The 12540-nt window shown below is 45.7% G+C and overlaps 1 long non-coding RNA gene across 1 annotated transcript; it reads right to left on the bottom strand.

Annotated features, from left to right (window-relative positions):
* Positions 1-3652: 3652 nt before the first annotated feature.
* Positions 3653-11771, bottom strand: LOC140588930 (uncharacterized). Its single transcript, XR_011990154.1, has 2 exons — positions 10913-11771; positions 3653-5195 (listed from the first exon to the last, which is right to left on the bottom strand). It is a non-coding gene; the product is annotated as an uncharacterized lncRNA (long non-coding RNA).
* Between the last annotated feature and the right edge of the window lie 769 nt (positions 11772-12540).

Raw genomic sequence — 12540 nt, 5'->3', positions numbered from 1 at the left:
TCAGAAAGAGGTAACAAAAGATTTAACAATATCAAAAGTAGCAGTCCAGGTCTTTAAAGTTTTTGTCTTTGCTCCATGGATGTGGGCTGTAGATAATTCCAAAGCGACAATGTCGAGCAGGGATAAGCCCCATACACGTCTAGACATTAAATGAGGAGGAATCCGGGGACTGACCAACATTTTCTTAGCAGCAGTGAGAGCAGCTAAAAGTAGATTTCTCTGTTGCTGTGACAGAGCCAATCCAGAAAAGTTATTTAAAAAAAAAAGATCCAGAGTCAACACCACATCTTTCTCTAACAAGAGTGAAATGTCATGAGCAAGCTGAGACCAGAAACGAGAAAGTGCAGAGCACTCCCAAAAAAAGTGTAAGTATGTGCCGAGGGCCCTCTGCGGACATAGATTACACTCCGGGGAAGGTGACACATGCATATAAATACGTTTTAAAGGAGATAGATAGAATCTATGTAGTAATTTCCAGTGAATCATCTGATGATTTGGGTTTTTTGACGATGACGTAATTGTCTTCCAAATTTTATCAGAGAATAAAGTTTGTATGTCACCACTGATATCCTTAGACCAGACAGTTGTTATTGATAATGGTTTGTATGAGTTTTTGGAGAGAAAGGAGTAGATATCCGAAGCAGCAACAATAGAGTTCTCAGTGGGAAGAATAACCTTCCGCAAGGGATGTATAGGCAATTGTGCATTCCAGGGGACTCCATATGCGCGAAGGGCTGACCTAATGCGAAGATACATAAAAAAGGAGGTTCCTGGTAGATTGAAAAGAGCCTTAATATCTTGAAATGATTTCAGGCCTTTATCATCATAGATGTCACCAAAGGAATTTACTTTACATTTGATCCATTGAGGACAGTAAAATGGGGATTTGCCTGATAGAAAATTATAATTATTGAACAGGGGTGAATGACGATGCCACTTCCAATTTGGCTCTATCTTTCTGGTCACTGATCTCCAAGTAGAAAAAAAATGTGTTATAATAGGGCCAAAGCGAAGTTTGCATTGTCTAAGTGAGACACCAGAAAAAAACACATACTTTATATTATGAGGAGAAACAAGAGATTCTTCAATAGCCCACCATGAGGTTGACACATTTGGTTTAAACCAGGTTGATACAGTATGGAGAGTGAAGGAATCAGCATATAACTTGAAATTAGGAAAGGACCAGCCCCCATCTGATCTGCTACGCTGTAAAGTAGATAGTTTAATTCGTGGGCGTTTACCATTCCAAATATAATGGGATATTGCTGAACTGAGTTTTTTCCAATAGCCAACTGGTGGGGGTAGAGGAATCATGGCGGAATAGAAATTAACACGAGGGAGGATGTTCATTTTAACAACAGAAATTCTTGCATGGAAGGAAGTAGGAAGATGCATCCAATTTGCAAGATCTGAGGTGACTCTAGCCAGACTGTTATTCAAATTTTTAGAGGCAATATCCTGTAGAGATGGATAGATATCTACACCTAAGTATTTGAAGGAATGCACCACTGGAACAACCCCCGAGAAAGTCGTGGACCCAACACAAAAATTTAATGGAAGCAGATATGACTTTGTCCAATTAATTCTGTATCCTGATAGGGTACCAAACTGATTAAACAAGTTTAAAACGTGGGGAACTGAAAGAACTGGATTGTCTAAGAAAAGCAATATATCATCTGCAAATAAAGATATGTGATGTACAGTATTCCTAACTGATATAGGAAGTATAAGTTCGGATTGACGTACAGCTTGAGCAAGAGGTTCTAGAGACAAAGCAAAAAGTAAAGGTGAGAGAGGACAACCCTGACGGGTGCCTCTTCCAATCGGAAATGATTGTGAACTTATCTGACCAGGAAGAATGGTAGCTGAGGGATTAGCATAAAGAATTTTTATCATATCTATAAAATTACGACTAAAACCTAGGTGGTCTAGCACTGCCCACAAATAGTTCCACTCTAAATAGTCAAATGCTTTCATTGCATCTAAAGAGAGTATAGCAGAGGGAGAAGTCAATTGTTCAGATGAAGAAATTATGTGAAGTAGTCTCCGTAGATTATCTGAAGCAGAGCGAGATTTAATAAACCCTGTTTGATCCTGATTGACAAGCTTAGTCATAAAGCCTTCTAGGCGGCAGGCTAAAACTTTGGCATAAATTTTAACATCTGTACCAATCAAAGACAGAGGGCGGTAACTGGAACATAAAGTAGAATCTTTATCTTTCTTTTAAAGAAGAGATATAATGGCCATGTTCGTATTTTGTGGAAAAGACCCTTGAGCAATTGAATATTGCATCATATCTAGCATAAGGGGCCCCAAATTGGACCAAAAGGTCAAGTAGAACTCAACTGGTACGCCATCTAGGCCTGGAGATTTCCCTTTGTTCATAGCTTGGATTGATGATTCTAATTCAGTAAGAGATAAGGGTCTAGCTAAGAACTCAGAGTCTGATTCTGACAAATGTGGAAGATTAAGAGTAGATAAAAAGAAGTATAAGATGTGGGTTCACATTTAGAGTTGGGGGTATATAGTTCATGATAGAAGGAACGAAAAGTGTCGTTTATACTCTTCTGGTCAGTCAGAACCTCACCGGTTTGAGATTTTATCGCTGAAATATTAGCAAATTTCTCATTATTACGTAGTCTTACAGCCAGTAAATGGCTAGGTCTGCTACCTTGAAAATAATAATATTGTCTAGATCTTTGGATGAGAAATTCAGCCTTGCGTCTATATAACGAATTAAGTTCTTTTCTAAGAGTTTCAATTTTAACTGCCGTACGATCAGAAAAAGTGTGTTGATTTGCCTGTTCTAATGATCGAAGATTGGATTCCATATCAGAAATTTTTTTGTGGTGAATTTTCTGGCGAAAGGAAGCGTATGAAATAGAGAAATTCCTTATGAAGCCTTTAGTCGCCTCCCACAGTATCCGTGGGTCGTCTACCGAGCCTTTATTGACGTCAATGAATTCACGTAGTTCACTTCTGAATTGATCACAAAAACATTCATCTTTTAATAAATTAGTATTAAAGCGCCATCTGGGGGCTCGTGAAGGACGCTCAGTAATTGAAAGCTTTAAAAAATTACTGCTGTGGTCTGAAATAGAAAGGGGAAAGATGTCGACTTCAAGTAGCATTGAAGCCAAGGAAGAGGAGACAAAGATGTAGTCAATCCGTGAATATGATTTATGTCTAGCTGAGAAGAATGTATATGATTTTTGGGAAAGGTTGAATAAGCGCCATGCATCTAATAAAGAAAAAGAGGCTATGCATCGGTTAAGTTGCTCAGTAGAAACAGTCTGGGAGTAAGAAGCATTGACACTAGATCTATCAAGATCATTAGACATTACACATTCATATCTGTTCCCATTACTATCTCGAAGTCAGTTAGATCAGTGAGATAGGAAGATAATTCAGAAAAAAAAGTTGGATCTGGACTACATGGTGCATAAACTGAGAGAAATACAATCTTCCTACTCCCAACCAGTCTTTATACAAGTTATTCTGCCAGCCTTATCACCAGTTCTGTCTAAAATGGAAATATTTAATTTTCTTCTAACAATTATCAATAAACCTTTAGTTTTACTGTCAGTCGTGTTGGAGCACGGCGTCTCCACCGGGTCCGTGGATGAGAAGAGATTCACAGCTGACACGGGGAGAAGTTGCAAATCACCGGTTTATTGTCTGACAGATTGCAATCCGGGAGCAGCCGTCTGACATACATTCAGCATGTACAGGAGGAGGCTCTGCCATATGTATCAGTTGTATCCCTTTTAAAGCCCTTTGGGCATCTCCCCCCCTTTCTCGGTACCTTCCGTGTACGTGACAACCACATGTGTGGTTCCAGCCGGCTCGTACTGTTCTTGGCCTTCTGGAAGGCTAAAAGATAAGTAGGGGCCGCTGATGTTCTCTGTCGCCCCCCCTATCTGTTCCGATTAGGTAGCCTTGGCTTGCCGGCGCGCCAGTCAGTTCTTGTTTTGCCTAGTTACAGCCTTATAGAATCATTCCCTTTATTTTATTAATTATTCCCTCAATTCCCCCTTTTGATCTCCGCAAGGAGATCACCCTGATTATGCTGATTAGTAATATTTTCCCTTATTTATGAAATTTTGCATTCCCCCTTTTGGTCTCCGCAAGGAGATCACCCTATTGGCAGGGGAGGTGTAGTACAAAGCTGTCCAAATAACCTTTGCCCCTCTCCGGCCCAACAGGCAGGAGAGGCATCATCCGCGCATAGGTGCCATCCCGCTTCTCTATCACGGTAGTGATGAGATGAACTGACAGTGCGCGCAGGCAGGGAATACAACAACACCCGCAAGTAACTAAAATCGCAGCAAAAGTAGCAATGGATAATAAAAGCGAGCCCATTAAGCCTTTCCACTGTCCGAATGCTGAGGTCAGCCAGGCATCCCAGATGTTATTGATCCCGGAGTGTGCATGCATTGTTTTGGAGAGGGTCCGGAGACCCTCGAGTGCCCTGGTCACTGAGCCGTCTGGTGCTGTGTTATTGGGAATGCAAGTACAGCATACTTCCCCAAACATAGCGCACACTCCCCCCTTTAGGACTCCAAAGAGTTCCACACACAATCTGTCCATCCAGCCTAGGAAGGAGGGCAAAAACCCTGAACTTCAGGGAAATTCCACTCCCAGCCCGCCACAGGCGCGGCCCCCCTTCGGGGTCCATGGCTGGCATGGCTCACAAACCACTAATCATTAACACTTTAAGCATTTTAAGCATCACACATAAGACACTTGTTTCCCCAACATTCCCCTTTTTATCTTGATCTCCATCCTGGTCCTAGTGTTGTCTGGCGGTGGATGAGGTGCTTTTGTTCTTTCTGGTCGTTGGAGCAGGGGTGGACTACCCTGCTCTGGTTGCTCAGGTCAGAGGATTATTCTGCCCCTTCTGTTGAGACCTGAGTTGCGTGTAGTTCAGCCGAACTGACGTTCTGGATTCCTTCCCTCAGGGCCTCCTGGATCTCTGCTGTGGTTCTCCCTGGGTCCTCCGCAGCCGCGCACTGGCTCCAGTGAAACCACGTGTCGCGTTTGCCTTTCAGACGAACCGCGTGTGACGTCCTCTCAGTGACCTGGAAGGGGCCCATCCACCTGGGCTCTGACCACTTCCGTTTGATGACTTTCAGGAGGACCCACTCCGCCGTGTGTGGTTTGGCTGGCTGGTTCTCTGGTCTCGCCTCCTGGATCTGTTTAGAGAAATCTGCAACGAGACCTTGCAAACAATCATAATATGCCCAAGGATTTTGCTCCCCCTTCTAGTCGGGGGTCCAGGTTAACCCTTTCTGGGGTCCTGGGAACTGCCTGCCTGTCTGGAGCTCAAAGGGGGTGAACCCGGTCCCCCTGTTTATGGAACACCTCACTGACATCATTGCCAGTGATAAAGCGTCAACCCAATTCATTTTGGTCTGCGCGCAGATTTTTGCCAATTTTTGTTTTATTGTTTGGTTCATTCGCTCCACTTTTCCCTGGGACTGCGGATGATACACAGTTCCGAACGCATGTCTCAATCCCAACGCTTTCTCCAGGGTCAGTCGGTAATTCGGGTGAAGTTCCTTCTCTACCGTGATCATCTGTTTGGACACCACGTACCCTGTGACCCTCTTTGCTTCCTCATCTGATTTCCTTTCACTACCATTGTTCCTGACCCTTCATGTCCCTTGCACTTGACCACTGCCACTTTTTTGGGAAGCATCAAGGCCTTTGCCAATTCCCTCATTTCTGCTTTGTGTTTTATTGGCTTGTTTCCCGCGGTCAAGAATCCCGCCCTCAGCCATTGGCTGAGTTCCACATGCACTGCGCCTACAGCATATGCTGAGTCTGAGTATATGGTAACTTCTTTCCCTTCTGCTAATTTCAGGGCCTCGATAACCGCTATCACCTCGGCTCTCTGGGCTGACTGGGCTCCCCCCAGTCTGTCTGCCTTCAAGGTTACATAATCCTGGCCTTGTCTGGCCACCACTGCATACCCTGCCTGCAAACCTCCTGTGTCTGTTCTTCTCTTGCCGTCTTGCTTTCCCCTCTTCCTGCTTGAAAATAACTTTGCATATTTGAGTTAGACACCCCATGTACAACTTCAACTCATAAACCTTGTTTTTTTCCTTTCATAGCACTCCCCCCTTGCGCAATGGTCAAGACCATGCGCATGCATTATTAAGGTGTCAACCACACGACAAAGGCACAACCAAAAATCCATCACGGTCGTAAAACAGACCATCAGAGTCCTTAGCATCCCCTTTGTTTCCACACAGAGGCCTCATAAGGCCCCTCCCGTGGCTGAACTCACACCCCAAGCATGCAGCCTGTTCTTATCAGTATTGCAGCTTAGCTTTGTGCACCTCAAGCCCCCCTTTCGCTAAGACCTTCAGCAACGGTGGCTTCAGTGCCTGTGTATATAACACAGAGCAGATCACCCACATACTGTAGCAATGTGATTCAATCCATCCAAATCTGCCCTAAGCATGTGTTCACATCCTTGCAGTATCCTCGCGTGGATGAACTGCTGACCCCTATAGGTGATCGCAAACAAACACTGTGACTGTTGTGTTAGGGACACACTTAAAAATGCCATCTACAAATCCACAACTGTGAACCACTCTGCACTGGGTGGCACATCTGTTAGCAGGGTGTGAGGACTGGGATCTCCCACTGATTGATCCTCCACTAACTATTTCGCTGCACACAAATCATAAACTAACCTCCACACTTTGTCTCCTGCCAACATTCCTCTGCACTTTATTTCCCTTCACACTGCACTCCTATCATGCTCCACAGCCACAAACCTCTTAAGTCTCCTACATACTCTGCTCTCCACTGACTCTCACCAACTCACCTTCGGTAGCAGCCTGCATTCCCTCACACTGAAATCTCTCCATCGCAACAAACAAGTATGTTTGTTCTATGTCCAATTCAGCCTATTGCTATATTGTTCCTGTATAAATGGGCCCCACTGTTCTAGAATTTCCCCAACTTTATCAGTAACATCTTCAATCCCGTATGAACTATGCTGTCCCCTATTGAACAACAAATTTTGTCGCAGAAGGCTGTACTGTCCACTGAGCACCTCTACGCCCCCCTCTGTACATTTTATGTCTATCTGCAGCTGACACAAAGCATCTCTGCCTGACAAATTCACTGGGATATGCTCTAATATTAGTATGGGCATATTTACATGTTTGTAACCTATCTGAACTTCCACTAAACAAGATTTTGGAACATACAGGTGTATCCTGGCTGATCACAGCTTCAGCACACCAGCTGAACCAGCCTGTTCCCCAGTCTCTCCAGAGTCTGGGATCATCAAATTTGTGGGTAAATGGGTGCCCTTTGAGGAAACCCCCATCCATTGTATCTACTCACTCTGTTCCAATTAGGGACCTGAGGCCAATTAGTATCATGGGGGGCCCCAGCGACAGGAGACTGTCGGCTGTCCACAGGCTGCCCCCGGGGCTTGGGTCCGGAGAGACCACTGGTGCCTGGACTTTTTTCTTTTTAGCGGTCAGCTCCTCCAGCTGCATCTGATTCCATTTCTTTGTCAGTTCCCTCTCACGCTCTTTAGCAAAGTCCTCCTCCACTCTCTGAATGCCGGATTCTGCAGGTCCTGCTCCGTCTCAGTGCGCCACCGCTTTTCTTGAGCTTGCAGATAGGCAGCTGGGCTCTCCCCCTCCTTGATGGGCTCCACCTTCATTTCAACCACACTCAGCCGTGGAGGAAACATTAGTCGCAGCTGATGCCAGCAGTTAGCACGGTAACCGTCAGAGTGACATGCATCATTCACAGGAGTCCCTGTCGCCGCTGCCAGGCCACTGCTTCGCAGCAGTCTCTCCATTCCGTCTGCCCCCAAAAACGCAAGCCAGAACCACCTTTATGTCCCCTATCGCCAGGAGCCGACCCATAGTTTCCTCCTCAAATGCTTTTATCCATTTTCCGGCCCCTTCTGCCAGAACTGGGAGTCTGAGAATCAGGCCCTCCAGATGCTGTCCTGCCCACGGCACATACTGTGTCTGTGCTCCTTTCACCCTCAGCGGAAGCATCGGAGTGTACCTGGTGGGGGCTTCACAGCCCTCCTGCTTCTCACTATTCTATGATCTGCATTATCCTCCTCTACTCCTTCCTCACTCTCTGTTTCTGTCTCCTTCTCCTGAAACTGACTCCATCCTTTAGATGGAGGGTTAGGGGCGTCCAGCAGATGCACCAGCCCTTCTGCATTACTACCACTTGCTCCGTACCCCACCTTTATCTCACTCCCTCGCAGTCCTTCCTGCACTGCCTGCCGCAGCAATGCACTCACTTCCCTGTATCCATCTAAACAACTTGCCGTTCCGTTCTGCTCCCTACTTCCTTCATCCTTCTGTGTCACCTCACCTCTGAATTCTACCTTCCCCTCTATTACTGGAAACTGACCCTTGTATGAAGGAGGGGGGGCTTCCACTAACGGACACTGACTTTGATATGACAGTGGCCATATTTCTTCCTGCCTCATCTCTTCTTTCTCACCCCCCTTCTTCTCACTTAGTGCCTTTCTCATGGCTTTCTGCTCCTTTCTCCAGGCCTCTCCCTTTGCTTTAAATAACCTCAATACCTCCAGTTTCTCACTCCTTTTCTTTTTACGCCTTTCTGTGTTCTTATTAGCCTTATGATACTTTATCAGAGTCTCCATCTCCTCACACACTGCCACATCCCATGTGTCCCCTTTAGGCCACTTAGTTACCAGGGCCTTTGTTCTATTCCCCCACTTTTTAGACATCTTTTCTATCCTCGCTTTAAGCAGGGGGTGCTCTCTCCCCAACTGCTGTACTGGTGTTTCTGCTGCCTTTACCGGGGCCTGCATTTTACTGCTTTTCTGCACTCTACTGTCACTTGAACTGTTTTCCTGTCTAAAATGAACAGAGTTCCTCACAGTCAACCCTTGCTCTATTCTTTTTTTTTTTTTTTCGAATTCTCTCCCTGACTGTAGCTACTTCACCTTGATGTGTGGCTCTAAATTATTTGTTGTTATTTTTTATTATTATTTATTTTCTACTTATTTCCTCTCCTAACTAAAATCCCTAACACTGCACCCAATTATCTACGGGCACACATATACTAAAACCTCTTGTCTATAAACTGTTATTTTTCTCACAAAGATGTGGTTTAATACCCTTTATCTCTAAACTTAGTCTCTATAATCCATAAAATCTATTAATCACAATATTTTATTCAAATACATTATTTTAAGATTTAATTATTATTTAATTATTATTTTAAGATTTATTATTAAGATTTTAAGTTCTAAATTTACCAACCCGCACTTCCACTACTGTCAATGACGTTTTATGGAAATGCACAAATGCTCTATGTATACCCCTGCTAACTTGATCTCTTCTACTTTGTACTTATTTCTGCTTTATACATCTTTACTTGCAACTTATCTGTTGAACATATATGTGGGCTTCCCCCGATTTAGCCCAAAACTGCGTACGTAATTACTTTCCCCACTTCTGCATCAAATTAGCGCTCTCTCTCTTACGTGCTGCTTCGTCCCTCTGCCTAGCATGCTCTCTCTCCGTTTTCCACAATAGCTCTCCCAATGAGCGCCTGTCTCCTATCTGTTGTCCAGCACCCCGGACCACTGCTCACATACGCTCCCAGGCGTCAGCTACCTCCTTATCCTTATCTCCTTCACCACTTGCCCCTTCTATAGCTTCCTTCACCACCTGGATCTGCTTTACTAGTGGCTTCCACACTGCATTTTCCGGGGCGGCCATCCCCCGTCATCTAGCTCCCATTTTTAATCAGTCCTGACTGTTTTAATTCCTCGTCTAGCAGCCCTTCTGCCTCCGGATGTGGGTTCAGCCACCCACACTCAGTACACCTCCTTATCTTAGTTGAATGTCCTACCAACAAACACCACCAATACATAAATCAACAACTTCTAAAATAATAAGACTATATTCAGAGCAGCTTACTGTTGTGTCCCCCCTGAACAGGGCACGCCACACAAGCTCAATCCCAGTCAAACAGGCCCGCCCCCAGCCGAAACCCCCCCGATCCCCAGCAATGTCAACTTGGAAGGGGGTGTTCTTTGAGAACTCCCCTTCGGTTCTGACAAACTGTAAGACCGCAAGCAGTAACAGCAGAGCCACGGGCAAGTTCAACCAACACAGAGCGAGCGGCGAGCACCCTGAACAGGAAGAACCCACAACCCTGCTCACACACAAACCAGTACAACTGCACCCAAGCTGGTGCTTTGATTCACCCCTTCTTTTTTTTTTTTTCCTTAGTTAGAGAGGGGGACCTTATTCCCTCCTCCCAATCTAGAGTTCGGGGTCCTGAATTCCCTGGGTCTCCCACCCAGCTTTTCTACCGCTCGTAAAATTCTATTTCCCTGCGGGGGTTCCCGTACCCTCCGCTCCTTATAATTCTATTTCCCTGCGGGGGTTCCCGTACCCTCCGCTCCTTATAATTCTATTTCCCTGCGGGGGTTCCCGTACCCTCCGCTCCTTAAGGTTCTATTTCTCTGCGCACGATACCTAGACACAATGCATACACAACACATAGACAACACAATATACTGTATAAACACAGTGCGTGCAACCTCTCCTCCGTCTTTATTTACCGACGGGCCCCTGGACACTTCAAACTGCTGAATTTGACATATCCAATGTGCAGATTTTGATATAACAGGCTCTGCTCACCTCTTCTAGTCGGCGCCTCGCAGTTATCTGTGTCCAAGTAGGCCGCGTCAACCCTTAGCCGAATCTTGCGAATCTCCTGGGGATCCCGGACGAGCCCCCAAATTGTTGGAGCACGGCGTCTCCACCGGGTCCGTGGATGAGAAGAGATTCACAGCTGACACGGGGAGAAGTTGCAAATCACCGGTTTATTGTCTGACAGATTGCAATCCGGGAGCAGCCGTCTGACATACATTCAGCATGTACAGGAGGAGGCTCTGCCATATGTATCAGTTGTATCCCTTTTAAAGCCCTTTGGGCATCTCCCCCCCTTTCTCGGTACCTTCCGTGTACGTGACAACCACATGTGTGGTTCCAGCCGGCTCGTACTGTTCTTGGCCTTCTGGAAGGCTAAAAGATAAGTAGGGGCCGCTGATGTTCTCTGTCGCCCCCCCTATCTGTTCCGATTAGGTAGCCTTGGCTTGCCGGCGCGCCAGTCAGTTCTTGTTTTGCCTAGTTACAGCCTTATAGAATCATTCCCTTTATTTTATTAATTATTCCCTCAGTCGTCACGAAAGAAACCACCTCGTAGTATTTATTATTGCATCTACGCACATCATCCTTCAGCAAATGGGCTTCCTGGATTAAAGCAATGTCAACCTTTTTTCGTCTTAATAATTCTAAGAAACCTGTACGTTTGTGGGGGCCATTTAAGCCATTGATGTTGCAACTTAGTATATTAATTTCAGTCATAACTATCCAACAAATATGTGGACTGAACAAATGAGATAAGGTAATACCACTGCAAATCAAAAATCTCAAGTCTACCATTAACCCATCCCTCCCTCACAGAAAAACCCTTTAACACAAACACAACCCACCCCATAGAACTTTTACAGACTGGGGTAAACACAAACCCCAGGCTGCCGCCCGCCCTAGTCTTAGTCAGTGACAGTAGCATGACAGCCTGTATAACACTGTAGAACACCGCCAATAGCCCTATTTTAAAAGAACAGATTAACTACGAATTCACAGGAGTAGCAAAGTGGGGGTAATACGTGAAGAAACTTTCAGTAAATGAATGACACATGAACTTCTAAATCAGCAAATCAGAAATCGAGTCACTCAGTATCCTCAAACCTTAGTGCCGCATATTCATACTAGGAGGATGAGAGCTGGGAAGCGAGTTTAGAAATTGACGCGCTTCATCCGGAGAATGCATTAATTTAGTTTCACCGTGTTTCAGGATGATCTTCAGCGTAGCTGGATACTGAAGAAAGGTCTGCAGACCTGCCTCTTTCAATTCTTTCCGTATTGCACTGAAGGAGCTCCTCTTCTTTGCCGTCGCGGGAGAGAAATCGGGGAAGAAGCTCAGCATCGCGCCGTCGCTTGCTTTTATCGGAGCGTGGCGTCTAGCTTCATTTAGAATCGGGTTCCTGTCGTTGTAGCGTAGCAACGAGAAACACTCGCGGTTTAGAATGATCAGTTGAAGCTCTGGAGTAAACTCGATGCGCGCGATTGATCTCGATATCTTTACCCGCAAGTGATGGAATCCAGGCCGGCAATGATCGCTTCAGAAAGCCGGTCGGGTCATCTTTCTCGACCACTTCAGGTAATCCTAATAGCCGTATGCCCTTCTGTCTGTGATGCCTTCCCTGTACGCCCTTCTACCTGTGATGCCTTCCCTGTACGCCCTTCTGCCTGTGATGCCTTCCCTGTACGCCCTTCTGCCTGTGATGCCTTCCCTGTACGCCCTTCTGCCTGTGATGCCTTCCCTGTACGCCCTTCTGCCTGTGATGCCTTCCCTGTACGCCCTTCTGCCTGTGATGCCTTCCCTGTACGCCCTTCTGCCTGTGATGCCTTCCCTGTACGCCCTTCTGCC

Source organism: Paramormyrops kingsleyae, chromosome 4 (genome assembly GCF_048594095.1).
Source record: "Paramormyrops kingsleyae isolate MSU_618 chromosome 4, PKINGS_0.4, whole genome shotgun sequence".
Classification (NCBI taxonomy): domain Eukaryota; kingdom Metazoa; phylum Chordata; class Actinopteri; order Osteoglossiformes; family Mormyridae; genus Paramormyrops; species Paramormyrops kingsleyae.
This window is presented reverse-complemented; position numbering and strand designations above follow the sequence as displayed.